The sequence below is a fragment of the Pseudochaenichthys georgianus genome, chromosome 23 (genome assembly GCF_902827115.2).
Source record: "Pseudochaenichthys georgianus chromosome 23, fPseGeo1.2, whole genome shotgun sequence".
NCBI lineage: Eukaryota > Metazoa > Chordata > Actinopteri > Perciformes > Channichthyidae > Pseudochaenichthys > Pseudochaenichthys georgianus.
Window position 1 is genome coordinate 14,421,459 of NC_047525.1, and position 25,361 is coordinate 14,446,819.

Below are 25,361 nucleotides of genomic sequence, written 5' to 3' on the forward strand. Positions count from 1 at the left end.
ATTATACTATACAAATACTGAGGAAGCTTTTAAAGTTTGTCTCAGTGGGAGGTTGTGTATACTGGCCATGCGTCAAGGCTATTTTGTTCAGTCAAAACGTGTCCTTTTAGCTTTATTTAGAGTAAAATGTGAAGAATTAAGAAATTCTGGCCAAGCTGTAGCATGTAAAAGTTCTCAATAAGACAGCACTACGACGAACAAAACTCACCCAGCACAGCACTTTCCTTGCCCCCCCTCCCCCTTTAGTTTTCTTTTGACATTTAAGCTAAACATTCACAGACAGCCAATCAGATTTTGAGCACCACACTTCCTGGATTATGACACTCCTCCCAGTTCTGGCAGAGAGGATAGTGCTTACATAACCTCCGACCCCTCTAATGCATTAATTGAGGGGGAAGTATGTGCAGGTCCATTTATTGTGATGGAGAGCATTGGTAATTGCTCAGTGACCCAAATGTTCTTTTTCATCATCGCCCCCTCGTGCCACCAAGACCCTGACCTCCTGCTTCTAAAAAGGCTGCCATATTGTGTTGCCGCCCCTCCATGGGGCTTTGGAAAAGCTGAGGCAATGGGGGGCTTTGGGACAATAGCTGACCATTTTGTGCTGCTGATATACAGGTGTTAAGGTCTATCCCTATGTTCAAGTCTGTTGACAAAGCAGATGCCTTTATTGAAGTGTTACAGAAATATGAAAAAAAAAAGTAAAATATTTGTACATGTAACCACAAAAACATAGACCAACATTTTCTAAGGGTCTATTCAAAAATATATAGTAAGGGGGGACATTTCACAGTATTAAAGTAACATGTCATTGCCTCTGGCAGTGAAACAACAGAATGGTTGCATCAAAAAGAAACCATCTTTGGTTTTTCTGCATCAAATTGCTCTTTTAATGAATGCTGGTTTATCAAATTAAAATCATCATACAAGTAATGTCGACTGGAATAAAAAGTACCAGATCTTATTTTTAGACTAAACCTTTATCTGTAGTTGAATCCAAAACAGGTCCAAAGCTTGTCTGTGCAGACATTTTCCATTTCGTCTCCATTCTAAATTTGAATATGCTGGTTGTTTTTGTTTGTGCGCCACAGGCGTACGTACACACACTCAGCCGTCCGTGGAGCTGCCTGCGTGGGGATGTTTATGACTTATGGCGAGGGCAGGAAACATGTGTCAATATTGATTATCATTACCGAGTCCCAGAGAGCCTGTCGATCAATTAGCCGTCTGCCTCCCTCCCGCTTCAGACATAGCAATAACAAACCTCCAAGAGGAACTGAACCTTGCTAATTAATGACGGCTTTATTTTCCTTTACACGACATAGACGTCGACCACACACACGCAAGTGTGATATTTAAAAAAAAGCTAAAATGGGGGGGAAATCCAAGAAAGAAGAAATATACAGGAGGTTTTTTTAAAAAAAGTACATTTGAACTACAAAGATGAAACACACACACACACACAAATGCACACACACTTGCATCACATACTTTACAATCACTCAATCCTATTATGAGAGTTGGCAGAGTGGTCCCGTGTGGCCTACTCTTGAGGACAGCCCCCATGGGATCCAAAATGCATTAAGAAATTAATGTTCACCCTGGGAACCTTCCAAAACCCCAGACTTAACCTGTGGCTCTGTGTGTGGAAAATGGGAGTCCATATGAGTCAGGAGGTTGACCATTGGGGTCAGTAATTGATAGCCCCCTTTTTCAATCCCCCCACTTTGCACCTTCTGTTGGCCAAAGACAACTGGCTTTAAATAGCAATCTAAAGCAAACACTACTCGCCATTATGACTCTTTCTCAAGTCAGAAATCTGTCATAAAATGCTCTGCACATGGTTTTATGTGCCGCCTATCTGGATATACGAGAAGATTGTTGCGCAGAAACAATAACAACAGAAAGCAGTATGCCCGGTCCCACAACAGGAAGTTGTCTTTCAGATACGATCTTTGATTCTGGTTTGTAACAGTCAAAATGGCAGCCCTAATAATAATGGGTGGCAGTAATTTGTAGCAGGGATTTTTCAGGGAAAGAAATTGGATTGATTGCGTTGTGTTTTTGTTGGCTGCTCAGCTGGGAATTTATGTGTTTGCTGATTGTTGTTAATGGATATTTTTGAGAAAATAATAGCCATGTTTCTTGGCAAGGGCAAGGAAGTGAGGCTTTGGAAAAGGAGAAGTTTTATTTATGTCTTTTTCAAATGAATTCACATCATAATGGACCATATTCAAGCGTCAACAGACCCTGTGCTCGCTGATTTCGTGCTACTTACTTTTAATAACGTTTTCAACACGAAATCTTCACCACTGGACTTTCGAACTTGTCGCTCCAAATATTAAAAAAAACTGATGACAGTTTCATTTATATTTAACATGACTTTTAGATCTCTTTATTAATAGTTGTTAACATCTAGCGTGCCTTCATACATTTCATAGATTATCACTGAACAAAGACAAACACGGTTTCCTTTCAGTAAATCTCATTTTAAATATAAATTCTACAGTATATTAATAATGATTCCTATTAAAGCACATGTTTTTCTTGGCCCTGCTACACAATGTTAGCTAGATTTCCTGCGGGAGGTCCCAGGTAAGTCAACACAACTTACGGACCAGGGCTTGTACTGCTCCCTCCTTTAATCTGCATCTTAATGAGGTTAATAACTGAAGTACAAATACGCACAGATTTGAACAAACAAATACAAACACACTTTGACATTCCCACAAGGAAGCTGAAGCTGCCTCAGAGGGCACTGTTGGCTGCCAAAGTGTACAGTATATAAATACTATATATCCAATATATGCTGATACATTTGACATGAAACAAAAAAAATAAGCAAGCAATGGCTATTGCACAAGTAAAACAAATATAAGGAATGACCTCAAACTAAATAAATAGCCCATAAGAAATCAACAACACAAAGTGGCTTAAAGCACGAATCATCAAGTTCATGTTGCCCAAATCCAGTCAGAGTATCATTGTTTCACAGCTGCTTCAGTCGAGCATTGTTTGCACAGCCAAAAGTCAATGTTTGGAACTTTAACAATGGTAGTGAGAATGCAGTTAAGCTTTTGGACTTCTTTAAAAACTGCATTTTAGCTTTTCACAATGCTTGTAAATTGGAAGTTTTTTTGTCTTCCAATTGACTCAATCCTGACTGAAGTCAGGAATTACACTTGGTCTTGTTCATATATTAAGAGTGAACTGTATAGCATGTGGTCTTACTGTGAAATTCAATCAGAATAATTGCATTTGCAAAGAGAAAAGACAAATATTTCGCAAACTTAGCGGCTTGGGCTGCCTTGCCTGTGTGTCTTTGTGTGTGTGACCATATTTTCCTCTCTGCGGTCTGTTCATATTCTAATCAGTATGTTTCCTGCTTGCATTGATCAGACTGATAAGCAGCAGTCCTGCAGTACATGGTGTCTCCTCAGCAGATGCAAGACACAGATAGAGGGCCGAAAGAAAAGAAACCAAATGAGAAAGTACAAGGCTTCACAGAACGAGAAATATCTCTGTGAAATGCACAGTTCTGTGGTAAAAATGCTTTTCACATGTCAGATTATAATTTTTCATCAGAATAGCTAGATTGTGCATGTCTTAGATCAAAAACATGTAACGGTAAGACGGATATCTGTTGTACGTATGTCAAGGTGAAATTGGTGATACTGAGATTTGCATATGTTTCAATGGACCCTTATTGTGTAAGAATTGTGTACCGATAGTGAATTTGCAGAGTTAATGCACAGGTAAAACTATTTCTATTAAAAACATTCATATCATTGTCTAAGAATATTAGTATGTGTGTTGATGGAAATGTTTTATGTCATCTAATTGTTATCATAGAGACAAGGTATGAGTAAAGGCGGAATATATTTAAGTTTTGAATATATTGAAGTGCTGAAAATGTACAAATATAAAAATATAACCACAACATACTAAATCCCTTGTTTAAAAATGTTTCAATGACCATGCTTTGATTGATTAGATACTGTTCCAGTAACAAGATGTGAGGTACATTCTGAAGCACAAAATGCTAGCTTCTTCTGTCAAAAAACGTTTCCTATTCAAAATTCCCATGATTGCCCAAGTGTACAATACGATTAAATGAGAATATATTTAAACGTTCTTAGTTCTGAAAATGGACAAATGTAAGAACACTAGCAGGAAATATTTGATTCCTTTTTAAGAAATGTTACCATTGTCATTTTCCATAATGACAAACCAAAAAGGAAGTAATTTTCCCTGACATAAGTCACATTTAAAACCTGAATACTATCGGACAACATGTTGGCTTCGACTGTCAAAACCTTTTCTTTTCACATGTTAACTTAATCTTTAAACCCACTGTCTGACTGTGAAATCCACCTCACAAACTTGGGACAAACGTTTAAAACTAGAAAATGGAAACAATATTGCGCGGATGGGAACAGGGAGACAGCTGGAGTCACTGCTGGGTTTTTTCTAAAAAGGAAATAAAAGTGAAAGAGCTTTATTCCTTATCTGTTCAGAGCTGGTTGCTGTGGGGCTTCATATGTATGTATGCTCATGTGAAGCCATTACATGGGGAGCAAGCACGCTAACATCTCTGCTGTACCAGAACGAGCCAGTGTGTAATACTCTACCCCTCTTCCTGTTTCCTATCCATTTAAATCAGTTTAGGCTAACATGCATCCCGCACCTCCACAATCACATCTGCACTGTGTACATACATACATCAATTTTATTTCAATGCATATTCGTTCCACATAGGAGCCCCAGCAGCAGTGCACACATCTATTGCACCACGCTGGTTATAATGTAATGAATTCAAACAGTAAGGTTGATGAAAAAAAGGAAATAGAAAGTCTGTACTTTCTTAATGTAGGGCTTTGTACCTCACCCATTTAAAAAGCTGCTTATGAATGGTAATTTCACTAACAAAAGAGCAGACACAAAACTAACCAAGATGACTTCAATGACAGTCCGTTTTACATCTTTGCTCTATTTTTATGCAGCCTTCCGAACATGACATTTGGTATTTTCTGCATTTCAAAGAGTCCGACTGATTAGTGTGTAAGCCAAGGTTGGCATTTCCATGCCACCTTGTGTGACTTATCACTTTTTTTAAAAGATATTCACACTTTTATGTATCACTTTACAGTGTGGATAAAATAAATGTAATGTGTGTTTACATTTGCATCAGAATTTTTTTGAAGATTCTTACTTTACCTTTTTTTCCCCCACCTTCAATATTCCATTTATTTTTAAGTGTAGTCAGTCACCTACTTCCTATCTTGCCAATACATTTTCCACATCTGTAAAGTTTATTTTTGTAACTTTATTGGTTTCCCCCGGTGAGTCAGGTGGAGGAAGGGAAGTCATTACAGCTTAGTCCTCCAGCCAGCCTGCCTCCATCTACACCGCCAGGAGAAAAGTACAGAATGTCGACAGCTATCTCTCATATTTCATCAGAACGCTGTCTTCTCTGGAGACTCCATTTGTGTAGTAAACATCTTAAAAGGTTCCCTTGGCTCCCCTCTCCCTTTCTTCTCCCGCTATTTATTTATTTCTTCTTTTTTTTAAGATTCAGTTCGTCTTATTTTTTAAACTGCTTGACTCCTAAAATACAGATATCACAGTTGGGCCCCATGAGTTTTTGAAAAATGAGCATATTACTTCCTACATCTCCCTTTCCTTCTTTTTTTGTCACAATAAATATTTCCATTTATATGCAAATTATTATCTACTGACCAAGAATGGATAAAAACTCGTCTTGTTTTCATTGTGATGTGCGGAGCATGTGAGTGTGAAGGCGGGAAGTGTGAGAGCAGAGAGAGCAGCTCCTCATTTAAAGAGTAAATAATCTCCCATTGCATTCTATTATTTATACCCCTGGCTTGAAAGGGTCTGTATTAACTTATAAGTTATAAGTAGTAAGAAGTTACTTACTTTAAACTGGGGGGAAGTAGAGAGCCGACGCTCTGCTTAGCTGACTTCCCCCCAAATTGCTGACATAATTACATGAATGTAATTTTTTATGACTCACAGAAAATCTTGGCATTTTCACTGAAGCAGATAATTAGAATTGGAATAAAGCAGGGGCGGAATAATTAATACATCAAAACTAGATGAACTTTTTCTAATTATTTTTATTTAATCTCCATTCTAATTATTGTTCTAGTCGGCTGAGCGAGATTGCCTTTCTCATTCAGGGTGTGAAATGCACCCGTAGCGCTCAATCCTCACCCAGTGAAATATCAACTAAGCGTGGAGACGGGAAATCACAGGGTGCTCACCACTCTCTTCCCCCTCTCCTCCTCTCTGATTGAACTGTAATTTAAATTTCTCCATTGCCAACAAACAATTTACATACACCTGCCAGACTCTTATTTATTTATTTCCCCTGACTTCCTCCTCCCCCTCGCCTCTGCTGCCACCTCCATCCTCCACGTCTCCAAATGTATGGCAATCAATATTTCTCCGGCTTTAAATGAGTTTGTTAATTAGCCTAATGTGGTTTGGATAGAGGTTGTGTTTCCCTCCCTATCTCTGCATTCAGGAGGAACATTTGCTTAAAATAACCAGAGGAAATAAAGTGTTTGTATCTGCGGAAAGAGTTGCTGACCACAGAGTAAATTTTCCCACTTATCTCTGGTGTCACTCTACCAAGAAGCTGCCCCTGAAAAGGAACAGTACATCTGATAAGAGTGAGGTTTAATGCTGATGCAAACATAATTAACACTCCAACACACACGTGCGCACACACTCATTGTAGGATGCACAAACAGAAGTACAGATTAGGTTAAGGATATATTTAACAAACAAAAAATAGAAGATCTAAGCACTTACATGTGAAAAAGCCTCCCTTCTTTGCGCTCTTTGGGGAAAATTACCCTTCACATATGAATATTAATTTTTAAAAAGCCTCTCCTTAGAAGAGTTCTCCACATAATAACTCAGCAGAAGTTATTAAGACACCTCACTGCATGTAGGCCTATTCTTGCAAGCTGTTTCACATTCTCTTTATATGTGTGCACACATTTACCACTGGATGGATCTGATGCTCAGATTGCATAAAAAGAGAGAAAGGGGGGAGGCAGGGGATGAGGAACTAATGCAAGTCAGCTAAAGGAAAAAATGACAAAAAAAACATTCATCACAAGCATGAAATTAAAATAATTCTTGCTCTCCCTCTATATCCACATTTCTTATTACAGTCTGTGTATTCACTAGATTAAAATTGCCGCTTGATTAATACACAAAACAAGATCAGATTTAATTAACATCAGATTTAATTGAGGCCCTACAATTCTTTTTCCACACTTGCAGTTCAGATAGAGACGATCGCGAGCTTCCATAATTAAACAAATGTAAATCTACCAGTGCCTTTCAATAAAACAGATTGATGTGCATCCCATGCAGGCAAATCTCCCCATTTAAAACAAATATATTAAAGTTATTATTATGCCTTTATATAGATTACAATTTCAACAGAGCAATAATTTGGGAATGATTTAATTAAAGAGATAATAATGTTTGAATAAAGACAGAAATTCCTCTATATTTTGACCCTGTTTGAATAGATTTGATGACTGGGTGTATTTAATTTGCTTGATTCTTCCAACATCTATTTGTGAAAACCCAGACAAACCTTAATCTAGATTAGCCGCCATCAGAAAAGAGCCCATATCCTGTTTAATGAAATCATATTTGCTCACACGCAGCTCTGAAAGCCTCTTAATTTACATGGCTTCACATAGAGAAGCTGCAACACTTTAACACTTGGAAAATCCACAGTAATTTTCATCGGGCGCATCAAGACAACGGCTTTTTTGGAGATACTGGGTTTCACTTGTGTCAGATAGAGGGTGTCAGTCTTGTTTTATTTTGTCATTCCAGTGACGTGAGGCCCAGTTTCTTATTTCTTGTTTGCGAGAGTTGATATTCTGCCTGCGTTTAGTTGTGGTATCATGATCAAACCAGATAGCATTCTGTTATCTCTGTGTTGTATTATTTCTATGGGCCAATATTTTTGGTATTATCAATGTAATCTGGAGTATCTGCTAGGTAGGTGTGTGTGTGTGTGTGTGTGTGTGTGTGTGTGTGTGTGTGTGTGTGTGTGTGTGTGTGTGTGTGTGTGTGTGTGTGTGTGTGTGTGTGTGTGTGTGTGTGTGTGTGTGTGTGTGTGTGTGTGTGTGTGTGTGTGTGTGTGTGTGTGTGTGTGTGTGTGTGTGTGTGTGTGTGTGTTTACCCCTGTTCTGCTTGACTTTATGTTCAAGGGAGGGTGGAGGGGACCCAGGCTGCAGGTCTCTAATAAGTACATAGTGCCACCATGTGTCGGGTGGAGGAGCTGCAGGTGTTTTGTGCAGAAAAGGAGCAACCTACATGTTGGGGCTTTTTTCAAAGCTAGTTTGTTTGCGTGTTTGTTGCCGAGCGTACGTGTTGCGCCGTGGGTTTCCTTGCGAGCGGGACGGGTCAGAGGGAGGAATGTGAAATGTTGCACTTGGCAGACAAAACAATTTCCTTATCCCCTTGATGTAACAGAGGATGTGGGCTGAGATGAAAGCAGGTGCTCAGATGGACTACGTGCAACTTTATGAAGTTTGCTAAACTATATAAATGACCACTCTCAACTTCATGTGTGTGGCGGGGGGGGGGGGGGGGGGTGGATAGCCTGTTGGCGCCATGGGGATGAAGGCTTCACGCTTGGGCTGAGATTACCTGTGCGGGCGCCCTGTGTGGCTTGTTTATGAATCAGCTTTTTTGTTCAGATTTTTCCCTCCACTTGTGTCTCTTTAGGACAGGTCTCTACACCCAGGGAGGGGGGGGTGTCGGCCAGCCACACCTCGTTGTGAACCCCTCACCTGGACGTGACCCGCAGGGTGTTTATAACCCGGGTTTATCTCCATGGCGATAAAGCCTCATGCTACGGCTATGGAATGAAAACAGGTTGGCGGGCCAGACAGACAGGAGTCGAGGGTGTAACGTAACACATCCACAGGACCAGTGACCTGCATGATTGACGCCAACACATCTTAAATAAAAAGCATAATCCTCTCTAGGACCTTCTGACACTGTGGGTATTGTGCCCACTATTGGCATCAACTAATTCTGTGATGTAAAGTGTTTTATTCACTACGTTGGAGAAAGCCACAAAGTCTGGCATTATTTTATCAATCTTTTTCTGAAAAACAATAGTTGTAGCATCAGTGAAGTAAAAGGCAATTCAGTCAAACAAAACTCAAGATATAACCTGTTACTGAAACAGCAACAGCTCTTGCATTCTGCTTTATTGCTGCTATTGTGTACTCGAATCTTTAAATCATAATTTGTATGATATTGCAGTATTTATCTTTAAGTCTGATCTGATGAAAAGACCAATGTCTCTCGAAGTACACGCTGACTTCCCCACCCTTACTCGCCCACTAAGCTTATCGGTTCATCCTGGAGAAATCATTATTATGTGGTTTGATTTTTGACGAAGCTTAAACAATATCCCCAAACAGCTGTCGTGTTGACCATACACTACTCAACAGGATTGCAAATGTTGTAATGCTTAGCCTTGAATCTGCTGCACTAGTACGTTTTTACAGAAGGACAGTCAAACGAATGTCATCACGTGAAAAGAACAATACGTGCTAGAACAGAGGTGGCAATACTTGCAGTGCAAGTACATAACAAGTACATGACTCACTGTACATATTACATTTCTGTACCACACAATGTTTCAAGCTTAGTTATCCTTACTAGTAATTAAAAAGGCACAAGTGAACATCGAAACCGACTCACACACACCTAGTAAATCAGCAACAGATGATTTCCTTAACAGTTTTTTTAACGTGCAAATGTTCTTTTGATACGCAACTACCTCACCTGTGCAAACCCCACCCTGATGCCACACACACACCTCAGGATATTGCAGCCTCAGTGTGTTTACATAGGAGGACCACTGAGCTGGAACAGACAACTATTCTAAACATGTGTTACATTCAAGTGTTGGGCCATTGTTTGCTGGAGAGCGGTTGTTGTTCCTCTGACTAATGTAAGAGTGACACGAGCCAAGTGGGCTTAACTTGAAGTATACAAAGTTTCCCGAATGCTCGCAATACTTGGCAGCCGGAGCGCAGAATAAATCATGTTAAAATCGGGCAGCAGGAATATTGAATTGGAACGAGTAGGCCTTCCATCACCACCATAACCCACTCTTGTCTTTACTGCATCACCCGTAGGCCTGATCCCAGCCTAGCCAAACCGCTGGTTCAATTACCCATCATGCCCTTGACCTTGGAGGTCAGCTTGCTTTGGAGAATGAAGCCTTAGATGTCCGTGGAGAGAAGTAGAAAGTGAAAGAGAGGGGAGGAAAAAAGGAGCAGAGGGAAGGAGGGATTGAGAGTTAGAAAGGGTGAGGTGGAGAGATGGATTGTGGGGAAGGGTGAGGGAGAGAGGGAGGCCTCAGCCCTGCTCCCTCTTATCTCTCCAGCTTGGTGGAGTTTTAAATTATTCATTCCCTGCTGCTCCCGCCGACTTACACATCTCCATCACACGGCTGCCCGCATCCGCCCGGGGAACAGGCGGTCGCCACGGCAACCTTATCGCAGATCGCAGATTTCGGCTCCAGAAATGAAATAAAAGAGGAAATTGGCTGTATTAGCATAAGAGGAGTCAGCCCGGAGTTGAATACACACATCACCCCCCCTTACTCCATCCTCCCACCACCACCACAGCCGCCGACCCCCAAAAGCGCACAGCAACACCCAGCCCCCGCCTCCTCTCCTTATCAGCGCTGTCTGATCGCTGCTTTCCCTTTCTATATATTTTTTTTCTAATTCCACTCCCCCTCATCCACCACTGCCACCAACTCACCCTCCAACCACACACCCCATCCCTCTCCCTCCACCGCCCTCGCCGTCGCTCTTTGTTCCTCCTTGTGTGAGAAGAATGGTGCGGTGGGTGGGAGAGAAAAATAGATGTGGTCGCTGTGACCTCTAACCTTTTCAGAGTGGAGTAAACAATAACCAATAACCTGGGAGATGTGACTCTGGCAGCGCTGCGGCTACTGACTGACAGCACACTTTATTTCCTGTCCAATAGGACCTTTTTTTTTCATCCTCATCATTTTATTATGGGTCGCTTTTTTTCTGCCTCTTTCTGTCTGTCTTTCATTCATAGTCCGAGTCCCCCGGGATCTACCATCTCAATTTATTGGCCGGCGGTATTCTGACATTGACCTTAAAAAAAGAAAGGACTGAGATATTTGTTTGGCTTTCAGGTGAATGGATGTAACTTCCAGGCAGTGTGAGGCCTCGCCAGTGTAATCACTCTTTGCAAAAAGAGGTCCAGGTCCACATTAACATCCTCCGTCAATACATAATCTCCTATAGCTATCAGCAGTCCTCCATCAATGTGAAGCCACAAAGGCCAGGGCACAATGCAAACTCTTTAGAAGACACCCATAAATGTGTTTCCCCTTTAGCGCCTATTCTGCAGCCACTTAACCATTCAGTAACAAGTCGTCCCCATGCCTCCCTTTCCCCCCCTCTTGCCTCTTCTCCTTCTTTCCTTCCCTAATTGAAGTTAAACAGCTGAGAAATAGCGACCATGTCCCCCCCAGATGGTTATAAATGTCAACATACTCTCCCACTTAGACTGACACTTCCCTGGGGAAGAGTGCCTCTGCAAGTGTGTGTTTGTTATGGTAATCATCTTCCTCCCTCTCACATCTTTTGTGCAAATCAAAGCAGTAGGGGGGCCACTGAGGCACAATAACGCCCACCGCGCTCGCTGGTGGCATTCTCCATTATCATCACCATCATTATGGCAAGTTAGTTAAATGTTATTTTAAAGAAGTTTTCTGCTGGTCCCCAATGCACAGATTTAAGAAAAGCATGACTGAATCAATGAGGGATTAACAGCAGCCTTCACTTTGTTCACTTGCTAGGCCTCCCCCTCACTTTCCAACTGTCTTTTCTCTTGTGTTGGTCAGAGTGTACTGCTTCAAAACTCCCAGCTTTAGCAGAGGTTTTTGGCTGAGATCCGATCCGACCCGATTTTCCCCTTTCTGTCGAATCCCATTTTACAGAATGCTGACCACAACAGAATTTCACAGCCGGAGTCAAACGTTTGTCTGGCAACTTAACTGGGTTAGGAGAGGGTGATGCTGTTTTTGAACATGATGTGTTTGTTTGAAGCCAGAAGTGTGTGCCAACTACTTTAATACTAGTTATTACCGAAATGTCACTGAATTATAATTTAAGCCACATAACTCTCTATGTTAAACCTATGGAAGAAATCCATACAGTAAAACAAGATACAGTAATGCTCTCCTTCTGCACTGCTAAATCAATTGAAATAACTTAACTCCCATGCAAACCTTGGAAGTCCTCTAAGGTCACCTTATTTGTCTGTGTAGAAAATACTTTTACTTGCATGAATGGGCGACAAAAATATTCCCCATCTCATTTTACAATTGTGTAAAGGGTCAAACGAAATTAAATTCCAGTCAACAGTTTAACCATTTTTGATTAGTGCACAATATACAGTATATTGGGCTTTTCATTGGTTGCTTCATGTTATCAGTCAGCTCTTTACTGGTGAAACTTACCCAACAGGGAGTTCAACCAACAATAAATAAACAATGATTTATTTTAGCAAGTATTTTTGTTTGTGGTGGGTGGCCGTGGTATTGGATCCATAATGTGATCAAAGGTGTCCTTATAAAGTAAAGAATCGACATTGTAAATGTGGACAGCGCTGACGGCTTATTTCCGGACAAATAACGGGCTGAAAATGGCAAACCATTACATCAATACATCCCACAGGAACTACAAGTCTAATCTGATCCAATTCTCCCAATCTTAGCATTCCCAACAGAAAGACCACTGAACAGGAAAATGTGGACAAAGAGGATGGGGACATGGCTGGACAGCTTCAGCACAGTCACCTCCTCCATCTCCAGAACAGAATGAGAAATTGTCAAAGAAAATGGTCTTACCGTTAAAATATATGATTAAGAGAAGCTAGTGTACAGCAACCAAAAACTACAGTGGACACCATTTAACAATCTTATTGTTGTTTTTTAAAAAAATTTAAACTGAGCTTTTTAAGATCTCAAATAACAAAACCTAGCTACTTTCCATCAGGCAAATTTACTTTTTCCACCCCGTTTTGTTCATCTGCTTCATCACAGAGAGCCTTAATATGGAAACAATCCTGATTGCTTCTTGAGGCATTATCTGCTGAAAGGCTTCTTTCCCTTTCGTCCTGCTCCCTAATTCCCGAAACCCTCCTCCTGTGTTTCCCCACTTCGTAGCATCAGGCCTGTTTATTTCCCAAGCTCTTAATCTGTTTTAAGTGGTGAATACTTTGGAACAGTGAAGAAAAAGGCCTTAACATGAAGACAGCCCAGGCATGCTGTGCCATGCTGCTATCATTGGTGGTATTCTAAAGCTCCCTCTGTTTCTCCATGTGATTGTGCCTGGTATGGTTGGAGGCTCATCGCAGCCTACATGTGATTTCACATGGGCTATAGAGACACTTAGTGCCTGTGGCTCTGTCCTTCCCACACAGTCTGCTAGGAAGAACTGCACCACTTTCAATCCGATGTGTAGGTTTGCTGAGAAGCGCCTGTTGTGGTGACACTGTCTGTGTATGGAGAGTGTGGGTTTGTATGAGAGAGTGTGCGATCACTTGTAAAGTGCGTGTGTGCGACTTGGATGCCAAGACCACACATCCAGTACTGTTTTTGTGGAATCACACACACATAGAAACGCACATGATGTCTGCCAGTTGTTTGGTAATAGTAAGTGACAGGGTGAGACGGGAGACAATGATGATCCTTCACCGTCCTAAAATGGATCGGTGCTGCCCCCCCTACCCCAGTCCAACCCCTCAGTCCCACGCTTGTTCCTGCTCCCTGGCCCTGAGCAGATAACTGCAGCAGGAGCGCAAGCGGGACAGGGAACGAATCCCAGAGGTGCGTCCCGTAACAGCGATGCTCCGGCCGAAGGAGTGTTGGCGCAGTGGGGCTGATACCCCACCGGTTTATGGATAGCGGCGTCACACTTGGTTCCAGCCCTCGGGGTTGAGGCATAAGGGGGACGCGGCCTTTTCTTGTCCGGTCGGACAGCGATGGTCACAGTGGATTTTGAGAGCCTGCTGAGGAGCAGTGCACAGTCCCACACCATGTTAAAGAGTGCGGGACGGCAGCCATTTGTAGTCCTGTTTGGACAGGCATCAGTGTGCAGTGGGCGGGTGATATGGACATTGGAACAAAAGGGATTGAGACAAGTGTCAACAACAACTACAGTGCAAGCTGTGTTTGAATTGATGTAGTTTGCTTCTGCCAAAGCAAGTGCTTTTTAAAGCATAAAAGAACAAAGCCCAAACAAGATTACAAAGTTTCTTTGATGAAACAAGAACCTTCAAACACAAAATAAAGAGTTGCTGATTGCAGAAATTGTGAGCCAGGTATCAATATCTTTAAAATGGGACAATTTGTTATCTCAAAATGGAAAATGAATAACCACTGTATCATTTGGTTAAGGTGAGTAGACCACATGTAAAATGTGTCTGTAAAGATAGAACATTTGGACAATAAGGAAAAGGCTTGAATATCTAAAATGGTAGACTTGCCAGAAGCGTATAAGAAGTTTTTTTAATACTGTGCTGATTAAAATAAAATCAAGAGTGAGAGGATACAAGATACTTATAATACCAAATAACATACAGAGAATGCTTGGTAATGTGTGCGTGTGCGTGTGTGTGTGTGTGTGTGTGTGTGTGTGTGTGTGTGTGTGTGTGTGTGTGTGTGTGTGTGTGTGTGTGTGTGTGTGTGTGTGTGTGTGTGTGTGTGTGTGTGTGTGTGTGTGTGTGTGTGTGTGTGTGTGTGTGTGTGTGTGTGTGTGTGTGTGTGTGTGTGTGTGTGTGTGTGTGTGTGGGTGTGTGTGTGTGTGAGTGCCCGGGTGTAGCGAACAGGCGAGCAGGGCCCATAAATCCTGGCGCTATCAGTGGTCCGGTCTTGGCCACCCTTGTGTTCTTTTATTGAATGTTATTGTAGCTAGACGGCCCTGTGGTAGATATTTCCTGGTGAGAAATCAAGATCAAAGCCGAGGAGGGGTTGAGGAAAGAAGAGGAAAGAGAGGAGAGGAGGAGGTTGGAAAGGGAACAATGACTGATGGACATTGGAGGAGAGGGGAAGAAGAGGGAATAAGAGTTGGAGTGGGTGGTCACTGGCACCGCTTTAAAGCCCCGACAAAGAATGGAGTGGTGATATTCAACTTAAAAAGGGAAAAGTGGGGGAGTGAGGAGAGATGTGATGTGGATTTAGGATCATCCTACGATGAAGGATGAAGACAATCTCACTATCACTCTGCGATTGGTCAGATGAGGGTGTTCTTTTTCAATAGTGTAGGAGTAAGAAAACACAACAGAGATAAAAATTATCAAAACTTCTATGAGTTACATCCAACAAGGGAGAAAGATACAAACGTATTATGTTAATGGTGCAATTGTTTATCTGACAGTGAGAATTCAGTGGGTGCGATTTCTCTACAATTTACTCTCCTGTTTTACTCTATTGTCAAATGTGTGAAAGTTTTAGTTTTTCTTCAATTGTCTTCTCATGAGATGTGAATGGTTCCACGAGATGAAAAAATACACTAGATTTAAAGATGTATGCAATGCACAAGTATCCCTGTAAACAACATGAGAACCAAAGTGAAGTGGAAACTGAGTAAGAAGTTCTCAAGTTTTGTTATAAAAGTAAAATCAAACAATTGTTTGTTTCGACATGTACTCTCCGAGTTCCTCTGATCCACTGTTACAGGGATTCTGTAGCTAAATCTTACTCCACACACCCTCACTGTCTTTTCCTCTGTACCTTTCCATATGTACAGAATGTAGGACATGCGTTCGTAAGCCCGAGAGCTTCTCCTCGTGGGCGTGATGTGTTGGACTCCCCAGTGGCCTGTCTCTCCTTGCCTTTAATTGCTGTGGGGATCGCAGGGCGGCAGGGACAGAATGGACTCCAGAGATTGTGGTTCCACCACTGCTTCCCAAACTGGCTTTTCTCCCCATGTGCCGGCTCGCCAAGCACTCCCAAATTCCCCCATTTGCCACCCGTTCACCCCACACCTCGTCTGGGTAATGGACTCAAAACAAGAGCTTCTCTACAGAGGCTCATTTCCAAGAGGAAGCTGGGTAGACTGTGCCGCTCTTTACTGGGGAGTTATGAAGCATGGGGTATTTAGAATTGGTTAAGAAGCCAGTACAACCATCTAGCATGTCTGTTCTTCGCCTCAATTCTCCTCTTGTACCTTTACCTTCACCTCCTCTTACCTTCCACTGCCATCCTTTCAACTTCCACTGGCTTCCTGTCATTTTCTAACCACTGGCTCCTTTTCTTTCTTTTTACACTGGATTAATGTCCTTTTCCATCCCTTGGCTTCCTTTCCTTCTCTTCCACTGGAAGCCTTCCTTCTGTGTCCACTGCTTTCCTTCTATTCTCCTTCCACTAGATGTTTCTCCTTTCTGACGACATGTTTCCTTTCATTCTTATTCCACTGCCTTCCTATCCTTCCCTTTCCAATGACTTTCACTCCTTTTTTTATCCACAGGCTTGCAATCCATTACATTTCTTTCAACTGAGCAACTGTCCTCTGTGTAGGCCTTCCCTCATATCATATCCTTTTATTGAGTTCATTTTACAAGGGCTTTCTTTACTCTTTATTCCTTTTCCTACCATGTTCTTAATGCTGGCCTTCTTTCCTTTCCCCTTCTACGTATTTTTTTTAAGTGTTTCCTCTCCTTTCCTTCATGCTGTCTTCCTTGCTTCCCTTTTCGTTTCCGCTGGCTTCCTTTACTCCTCTCCTAATCTCAGCCGAGCTCTGGGAGCAGATAAGGCTTATTTAGTGTTTGGAGATTCCCCTCCATCCTACTGGCACTAGAACATCTCCTACCACGCCAAGGTAGATGAAGACAGTAGATACATAGCAGGGAGCTTTTTGTGTATGGAGGATTTGATCTCCTCCTGATCCCAAACACAAAAACACACACTCTTACTCAAAGTCACATACACCACTCAGAGTCACATACACTTGGCTCAGACACACATTACACACTACTACTACACACTACTGGCCCACGGGGTTGGCAGGATGAAGGGTTTATTTCCTGCATATTTATTATATCGGTGATAAACATGACAGTTTTCGTTTTATGGAAGATTTTCTTGTGACTTTCTTATCATATTAAACAAAAGGATGTATTGCTTGTATTTTAAGTATATTGGCAGCAGCCACCATGTTGCTTAAAAGCGTAACGGACGTTTTAGTGAATTTCCTTATTAAAAACTAAAGGACATAATGAATACAGTAACAGTTACTTTAATATATCCACAAATCACTTCACTATTGATCAGACTAAAACGTACAGTGTGTAAATAAAACAGCTCTGTATAAATTAGTAGTTTCTAGTTTTCATGTTAAGCCGTCAATCCATTATCAGACATCCAACATCTCTGAATAGAGTTTATTTTGATCTCCTCTAACTTTATTTAGAAAACGACATCAGTATGCCTTGAGATATGGTTAAAGACATGTATACAATTGCAAGAAATAAATATAAGCAGATTTTTATCCAAATACATATCTTTAGGTTGTTATCAGCTTTCAAAAACCTGCTGTAACCCTATGTTGACCCCATAAAGGTTTAAGATGCACACAGAGGAAAGCAGCAGCTGCTCTGGTTATTGTGATTAGAGCAGTGCTTTACTGATTTGGCAAGATGCTCTGGTGATAAACAAGTGATTATGTTCATGATCCACTCGAGCCCCCCCAACCTCCATCATCCCCCATCTCCCCCAAAAGCCAACATGTTTGATCTGTGTGTCTGACTCTCCGATTTGACGGCGGGATACAACTGAGGTTTTGGGAGAGAAACTACCTCAGGGAGGTCTTCGTAGATAAGCATTTAAAAACACTAATCTCCCAATCACTAACACTCAGATAACTGTCTGCTCGGGCCATGATCAGCGTGGAGATTATGGATGTGATCTGGATCTGATCACTCCTGGTGATATCAGATGGCTGTTTGAAGTGATTTTGGAGAGTTCTGCTCCAAAACTGAAATTATCTAGCCCACGAAAAAAAAAAAAAATCTCTACCCTCAAAACACACTGAGATCCGCCAATACAACTTATGCTCCCTGATTGCACATTCAAGCACTCCCACACAATGGTCACTAGATAGAATTCACACTGTTGTTGTAAAAGTAATTGATTTATTTTGTAATAAAGGACAAGATAAGCTTCTTATTACCGAAATGTACAAATCGGAGAACCTATTTAGCTCTCTGTTCAGCTACTCTTGCAAAATAATGCAATCAGGAGGTCTATGATATTTTCTCTTAAATTGTTTTTTTTGTCCTGATTTTTTGAGCAACAGCTTTAGGTTCATAATTCCCATGTTAAAAGTGCCCTAAATGCCTAGATTTCGATTGTATTTGTAGAAAAGCAACTCCACCTAAACCTGATATGTACATTACTGTGCTACAAGATCACATACTGCTGTGCTCAGTAATCCCCAATAGCCTAAATCAGAAATACAAACACATTTATAGAATTGAATTATGGAACCTGTATGTGTTTAACTGTACAGGGAATTGTAGCTATTTCTTTAAAAAGGGGACAGTGCAAAACACCATGCGTTTTGATGTCATTTAGATTGGTACAAGCAATGAATGAAAGGTTTATATTAGGTGGAGAAACTGATTTAAGGTGTTTTCCCTCCACGATATGCTTGATTCTGTAATTGTTCAGCCTCTTTCTGCCATTAGGTCATGCTGTGCCTCAGCTCTGATCCGTATAGTGGATACAGGCTCCTTGTTTTGGGTTGGGTCTCAGGTAAGCACTAACCAAGCAAATCCTTCCAAAAGGCCTTTCTCATCTTTCTACCAGAGCGTGGCGTAACCACAGCACAGACAAAACACCACATCCAAAGCTGATCAACATCAAAGCCCCCAGTCCTCCATCTTCTCTCTGTTCTCCGCCATCACTCCTTTCACACAAACCTAGTTTCATTCAACTGTTTCCTCGTCCTTTCCCCGACCTTGTATCGCTCTTTTTATCCACCGATTATCACCGGCCTTGGCTGTATTACCCCCCTCATCTTCTTTCTCTTTGCTCATCCCTCTTTTACTCTGTGTGTGGCCTGCAGCTCAACAGGAGGTCGTCCACAGGTAACTCAGTGGAGCGGCCTGAAATGCTAATGCGCAGGGAAAGAAGAAGAAAGAGAGAAAGGTACGACAGGAAATAGGATTAGGGTGGGGTGTGGGGGGTCTCGCAACACCATCATCGGCATCATCGGAGCCTTAATCAAGCCCAGTTACATCTTAAACCAGCCTTGAATGTTTGCCGCTCGTAATAATGTGCACCTTCTGTCTAATTTGGCCATTATTCAGGCCTGTCAGACCGCAATTATTTAGAGCTTATCTCTCTCGCACACGAAATGACGTGTTTGTCACGCTTTTGCTCCACGCACAAACACACACACACACACACAGGGCAGGCAAGGAGCTTTATACATTCCATTGATGCCTGCCTGTCATAGGACCTGGTGCCCCCATTTCACCCTATACACCCCCCCCTCATCATTACTCCATTGATTACCTTGGTTGGCTTATCATTTCCACATATTCAATCTCATCAAGAGATGCCACACACATGCACGCTGCATATTGTTTACGCATAGATGGAGATTGCATTGTTGTTTATCCCCCGAGTTTGTTTATTCTATTGGCTGATTTGTGTTTAGTAATGTCATCTATCCCCCTCCGGACTCGGAGCCAAGCAGTGGAAAAGAAAAGAAACACAATCTCTCCATTCAGATTGGCTGAGAATAGGATGCATGATATTGGGTTTCTATGATCTTTTGTGAGCTGTAATTTGATGCCATACAAAGTGTTTAGCGGAACAAATATAGAAATGTTGTTAAATTATATCATAAATTAGTGATCAGGAGGAACCGGCAGAGGGAGTGAGACGGAGATACGTATGTATTTACTGCAGTGATTAGGTTACATTTGCCGTAACAAGACCAATGTTCCACGTTTTTTTTGACACCCCAATTTAGTTTGTTATTTGGAGAACAAACCAGCCATGTAATACACAATACAAAGTTGGGGTAATGATGTTTTTAGGCAATAAAGCCAAATGGATGTGGCTGTTATTAAAGCATCTTTACAATTGCAAAACAATTCTTATCGTCTGGGAAACGCTACATTTTCCGAGGATGAGGAAATGAGGCAGTGAACAAAACTAGCCATCAGATAACGCGCCTCCTTAATTCTCTCATCCCCTGTTAAATAATATCATTATCATTGCCTAATGACGATGGTGCAGCAGTGCTTATGGAATAAGCCGATTAGGACAGAGACAAACAGCATGGGGCCAGGAAGCACGGCGAGGCCATTTACTACTTCACACAGGACAAATGTGTCCCTACCACCTTTCCTTCTCTCGTTCCCTTTTTCAATCTCACATCCCCTCCACACACTTCCATCTATTCATTTTTTACACCAAGTCATCATGAAGTATTTGATTTCCTCTCCTCCCCTCCTCTGCCTCCTTCCCTCTCTATTCCTCCTCCCCCCCTCTTTCTCCTTTGTGCGGAGGTAATCGTAGATGCAAAGGGAAGGGGGCCGCAGGGCTCTTATCGGCCCATAACATCTGTTGGCGTGTCAGGTGATGAGATGGAGCGCTCGCGGCCTGCCGGCGGCCTGGACGGCTCCTTTAATGCAGAGAGGGGAGTGTGCAAACAAACAGCGGCTGATAGGGTCTATGCTTGTCACAATCGCTCAGGACCGTGATCTATCTTCTCCCTGCCTTTCCCCTCTCCCTTTCTTTCCCCCGCTCTACCTCTCTGTCTCCATCTTCCCCTCTCTTGGTCGAGTGTTCTTCTTCACATTGCCCCCAAAGACCTCTCACTCTTCCATGTTTTTCTTTTTAAATCAAATCCTTTTCTCATTAAGTTTCTATAATTTACTCTCCTATGTTTGTTTCATGATTATGGATGTGCGCCGGGCCTTGATCAGGATGTAATAATGGTTTTCGGGGAGCCTGCAAACAGACATCCACTTCCCTTTCCTCTACGACAGTGAGATGTAGAAGATAAGATGGTCAGCGGGCCGATCAGGGTAGACTTACAGTACTCTTATCAGGACCCATGCATGCTCAAAGAAAATGTTTCAGGCCTTATCAACATGCTCATTTCCACAATCATCAGCAGCATCAACAGGGCCAGCACCATCACTGGGAGCACCATCATTATCATCCTTATCATCATCGTATCCATCATCATCACTGTCATTATTAACAGCATTGGCATTGTGATGGAGAAAACCATCAGGATCATTATCGTCATTATCAAGGTCGTACATTTTCATGTCATTTCTGCTCAATCTGACTCAAACTCCAGACAATTTCTGAAACTAAATCAAATAAGAATTATATTTGTATGGTTTGACAGTCGGGTTCAAGCCACATATCAATCCATCAGTTTTATCCTTTCAATACCATTTTGAAGCTGTTATTTTGTTCAGGGCCACCGAGTCTGGAACCTATCCCAGCATGCAATGGTTTGGAAATGGAGTATCACAAGACTGGTTGTAAATATATCAAATAGGCCAACACAAACTAACATATATTTACACCTAAGCAATGTAGCGTCACCTATCCTTCACTTCAAAAATATATCACAGAAATCCCATAAGGCCTTTCTGCAGGATTTGTGAAAATGAGGCGAATGTACTGTATGGGTCTAGATCAAATCATAAGAGTATATTTTCACATGAATAAGACGCAATTAACGAGTCAAAATGTGGATGGTTCGTTCTGGTCTTGAAATATGTATAAATTCCCAAAATGGTCAAGTTTTGTAAGACACATACTGTAGGCACCTTTATTGCAGCTGGTTAGCGCTGACCCTAGGAAATGGTGAAATTAGAATATGTTACATGATTAGCTGCAAAGCATCCGAAGGAAAGACATGGTCAAGAAAAATTGAAAACCACAAGTCCTACACCGACCCACAGTGTATTTCAAAACAAGATGATAAAAAGTGAATCAAATTGGAACTTTAACCCGCAGCCAGCAGAAACCCTTTGCTCTCCATCCCATCCCTAAAGAAATAGGATTTCCTCCCCATGTCTAAGTGCTTTGCAGGGACTACATCAGCCCTGTGCTCAACTGTACTGCTGCTTCTGAAGCTACACAACTATAATGTCATTGTCAGATGGCTTGTGGCAGCAAGATCAATAGTTAGTAATTCCTTGGCTGGGGGTCTGAGAGTCGTCGCCCGCTCTCTCTGTCTGTCCCCCCCCCCCTGAGCTAGAATGTCCTCTAATGGAGCAGGCCAGATCTAATCACTGCAGTAATTGAAGTTTACTTTGAAGCTTTCAATCTAGGGGAATATTTAAAGACAAAGCCACCATGAAACACTATCTACTGTCCCAGGCCTGATTTGATCTGGATCTAGTGGCTTCTTTAATAATAGATGAGAGTCTCAAACATACTTGTATCCCTCGTTCGTCACATGTGTGTATTAGATTTTACTTAATTCAAGGTTCGAGGGTCTGACCGTCATTCGAGGGTCTGACCGTCATGAGCTTTTGAAGGCCAACAGTAATGCAACCATTGCAGCTTGCTTGATTTATGCTTTAAAAAAACATTTGTCTGTTTGAAAATCGAGTACTGAGTCTGGACAGGATCATGGTACAAGTGTGGAAACATGGCGAACCATGAGGCGATGTTTTAAGATATAATATACTAATCAAGGTTTAGTTAAGAGGTTGCTGTGGCTCAGGAAAGTTTCTGAGAAATTAGAAGAAAAATATACAAAATGTGTTTGTTAAATATAGTCCTAATAAAGCTAAATACAATTAACACAAACGTCAATGCAATTATATGCCAAATATCTTAAGATAGCCGACATTCATTTATGTATACGAGTTTGAAAGGAACACAAACATTTAGATGTAAAATTATAATGTAGATGGAATAATAGTTGTATGATTGGCTCTTGTACTGATTTCAGAACCAAATATATTGAGAAACGTTTTGCCACATATACAAAGATCTAAACCTCAACAATGAAAACCGCAACCTAACCATCTACATATTTGCAATGCCCTTATTCACGCTATAACTAATTGGGAGTACAAGTTGAGAAAGATATTTAAGTCAACTGACATGGAACAGATATATAAAAACAGAAGAGTTATTTGGTTACTACAGCAAGCTTTGCACAGCACACTGATGACTATATTCCCTCCAGTAATAAGAGTCTTAGCCTACAGGTGCATGCTGGGATGGGGGGAACTCCAACAGCAACCATCAGAGCAAAGTCAACAACAAGCAGCAACACAGACAATAAAACATAAGATATACTAGTGAGTGACTACTGTGTAAGTCAACATGAAAAAAGCATCATAATGCACATGAAACAACCACAATAAAAGTAGCAAACACCACCACAAGATAGTACACTTTATCACAATGCAATAAAATAAGCAGCAGCACAACGGCAGTTATCAGCCATCAAATGTAACAAAAAAGAAAATCAACCACAAGCAGATCTGTGAGACAGCAATGAAACAGCCTAGAGCAGCGGCAGCACACAAATATCAGCCGAACAAACCAAAATGGCAGCATCAATCTGCGACAAATACCACTCATGAAACATGATGATTTAGATTTCAACACTGGGTAAATCAACCGTAATGCAACAAACACATCCCTCAAGTGCCATACATCTTTATAACTATTATTATCACAATCGACAGCAACCACATTCAAGCAGAAATTAGCAGCAAGTGTATCCCTTTAATAAACAGCAGCATATATATTTTTGTTGTTCTTATCTTTTAACTTTTTAATGCTATTTCATTTCTATTTCTGAAATGTATTGGACTGTTTATTTCTGTGTCTTTTATGTACATTGCTTTGTCTTTTTTATGCTGCTGCAACGCAAACATTTCCCATATTGGGATCAATAAAGTACCTATCTATCTATCTATCTATCTATCTATCTATCTATCATCAGATAAATAAGCGCCTTACCTTTATGAAGTGAAACAGTCTTCCTCTGGCATCTCAGCATAAATGTGAATGTGACAATGTGTGACAAAAGCCAAGTGGAATGTCACATGAGGATTGTGTAACTTGACATTGAGCATCAAAAACATGGACGTTCACATCCTTAAATCAGCATCAACATTGCACAACAAAACAACAGCAAGCTGCAACCAATTCAGCTCAACTCAAAAATGATGTGATTGACATTTGGGTAACATGTCAAACCAATGACTTGAAGGCCTCATAATTCACATAACAACCACATGATACAAAAGCTCATTCATGACAAGAAATGCAGTTAATGGTTATGCAAATACAGCACAGCAAAAGGAAAGCAGTTAGAAGCATCCAGAAAGAACAATGATATCCACAACAATTAGATATCTGAAACAAAGCTTGCATTTGCCTCAGCAGCCAAACACACCAACAGCCACTTAAGATACAAGACATGAACACACACTTTAAGTGTAAGTAAAAGCAGCTCTTACTTTGTAGTAGTTTAGCTCTCTAGCATCTGAACAGGACTGTCAGCAAACTCTGAGGTGATGCAGGCTGCACACGTGTCCTCTCATAGATGTCCTGAGGGAGAGACGTTGTGTGAGTGGTAGGCTAGCTAGCAAGCTGGCTAAAATGTAAAATACACATTTCAAGCACCAACAACAACAACTTTAGAGACAATAAATGGTAGCAATAAAGGTTAGCAAATATTGCCATCCAAAAAAACAGGAAACTCTTAAGTCAAGATGGCTTGAAGTAACATGGAGAGACTGTCGGTTGATATTTGGCTAGCCACCCAGCTAGCTAAACTGTTTGTAAACATCTTTAACAACATAAGAGGCAATGTTAGCATGCTAGCAAAATCAGCTCCTACTTTGCTTAAGTATTATAGCTATTGAAACATTACGTTTTTCCAGCAATAACACAGATTACCGTTTTTTGCTGCTAGTTAGCTTAGCATTAATTATGCGCAGGTGTGCTCTGATGACAGACGACCAAACTGGTCGGCGGGGCTTCTGACAGTTTAAATAGCCCGCCTTTGTGCATCAAGGTCAGAACCAGGTCAGAACCGTCAGAACACATCCAGGTTTTTCTCTTTTCAGTTAAGAATAATAATGTAGATCCCACACACTTGAACACAAATATGCTGTGCTCATATTCAGAATCCATATTTGACCTTAATGCCCATTAAATTAAAAATAAAATACGTTGTAGTTTTATTTATTTGACATTTATTTTAACAGGAAGG

At 41.3% G+C, this 25,361-nt stretch overlaps 1 long non-coding RNA gene across 2 annotated transcripts in view; it reads right to left on the reverse strand.

Annotated features, from left to right (window-relative positions):
* LOC117468391 (uncharacterized) overlaps positions 1-25,131 on the reverse strand; it is a 128,505-nt gene extending 103,374 nt beyond the window's left edge. The window contains exons 1-3 of one of the 2 annotated variants that reach the window (XR_004554488.2): positions 25,046-25,131; positions 24,604-24,694; positions 5,337-5,403 (exon numbers count right to left, since the gene is read on the reverse strand). This is a non-coding gene — a long non-coding RNA (uncharacterized lncRNA). Of the gene's footprint in view, positions 1-5,336; positions 5,404-24,603; positions 24,695-25,045 lie in introns of those variants that run through there. The other variant, XR_004554487.2, reaches the window with a different exon arrangement.
* Between the last annotated feature and the right edge of the window lie 230 nt (positions 25,132-25,361).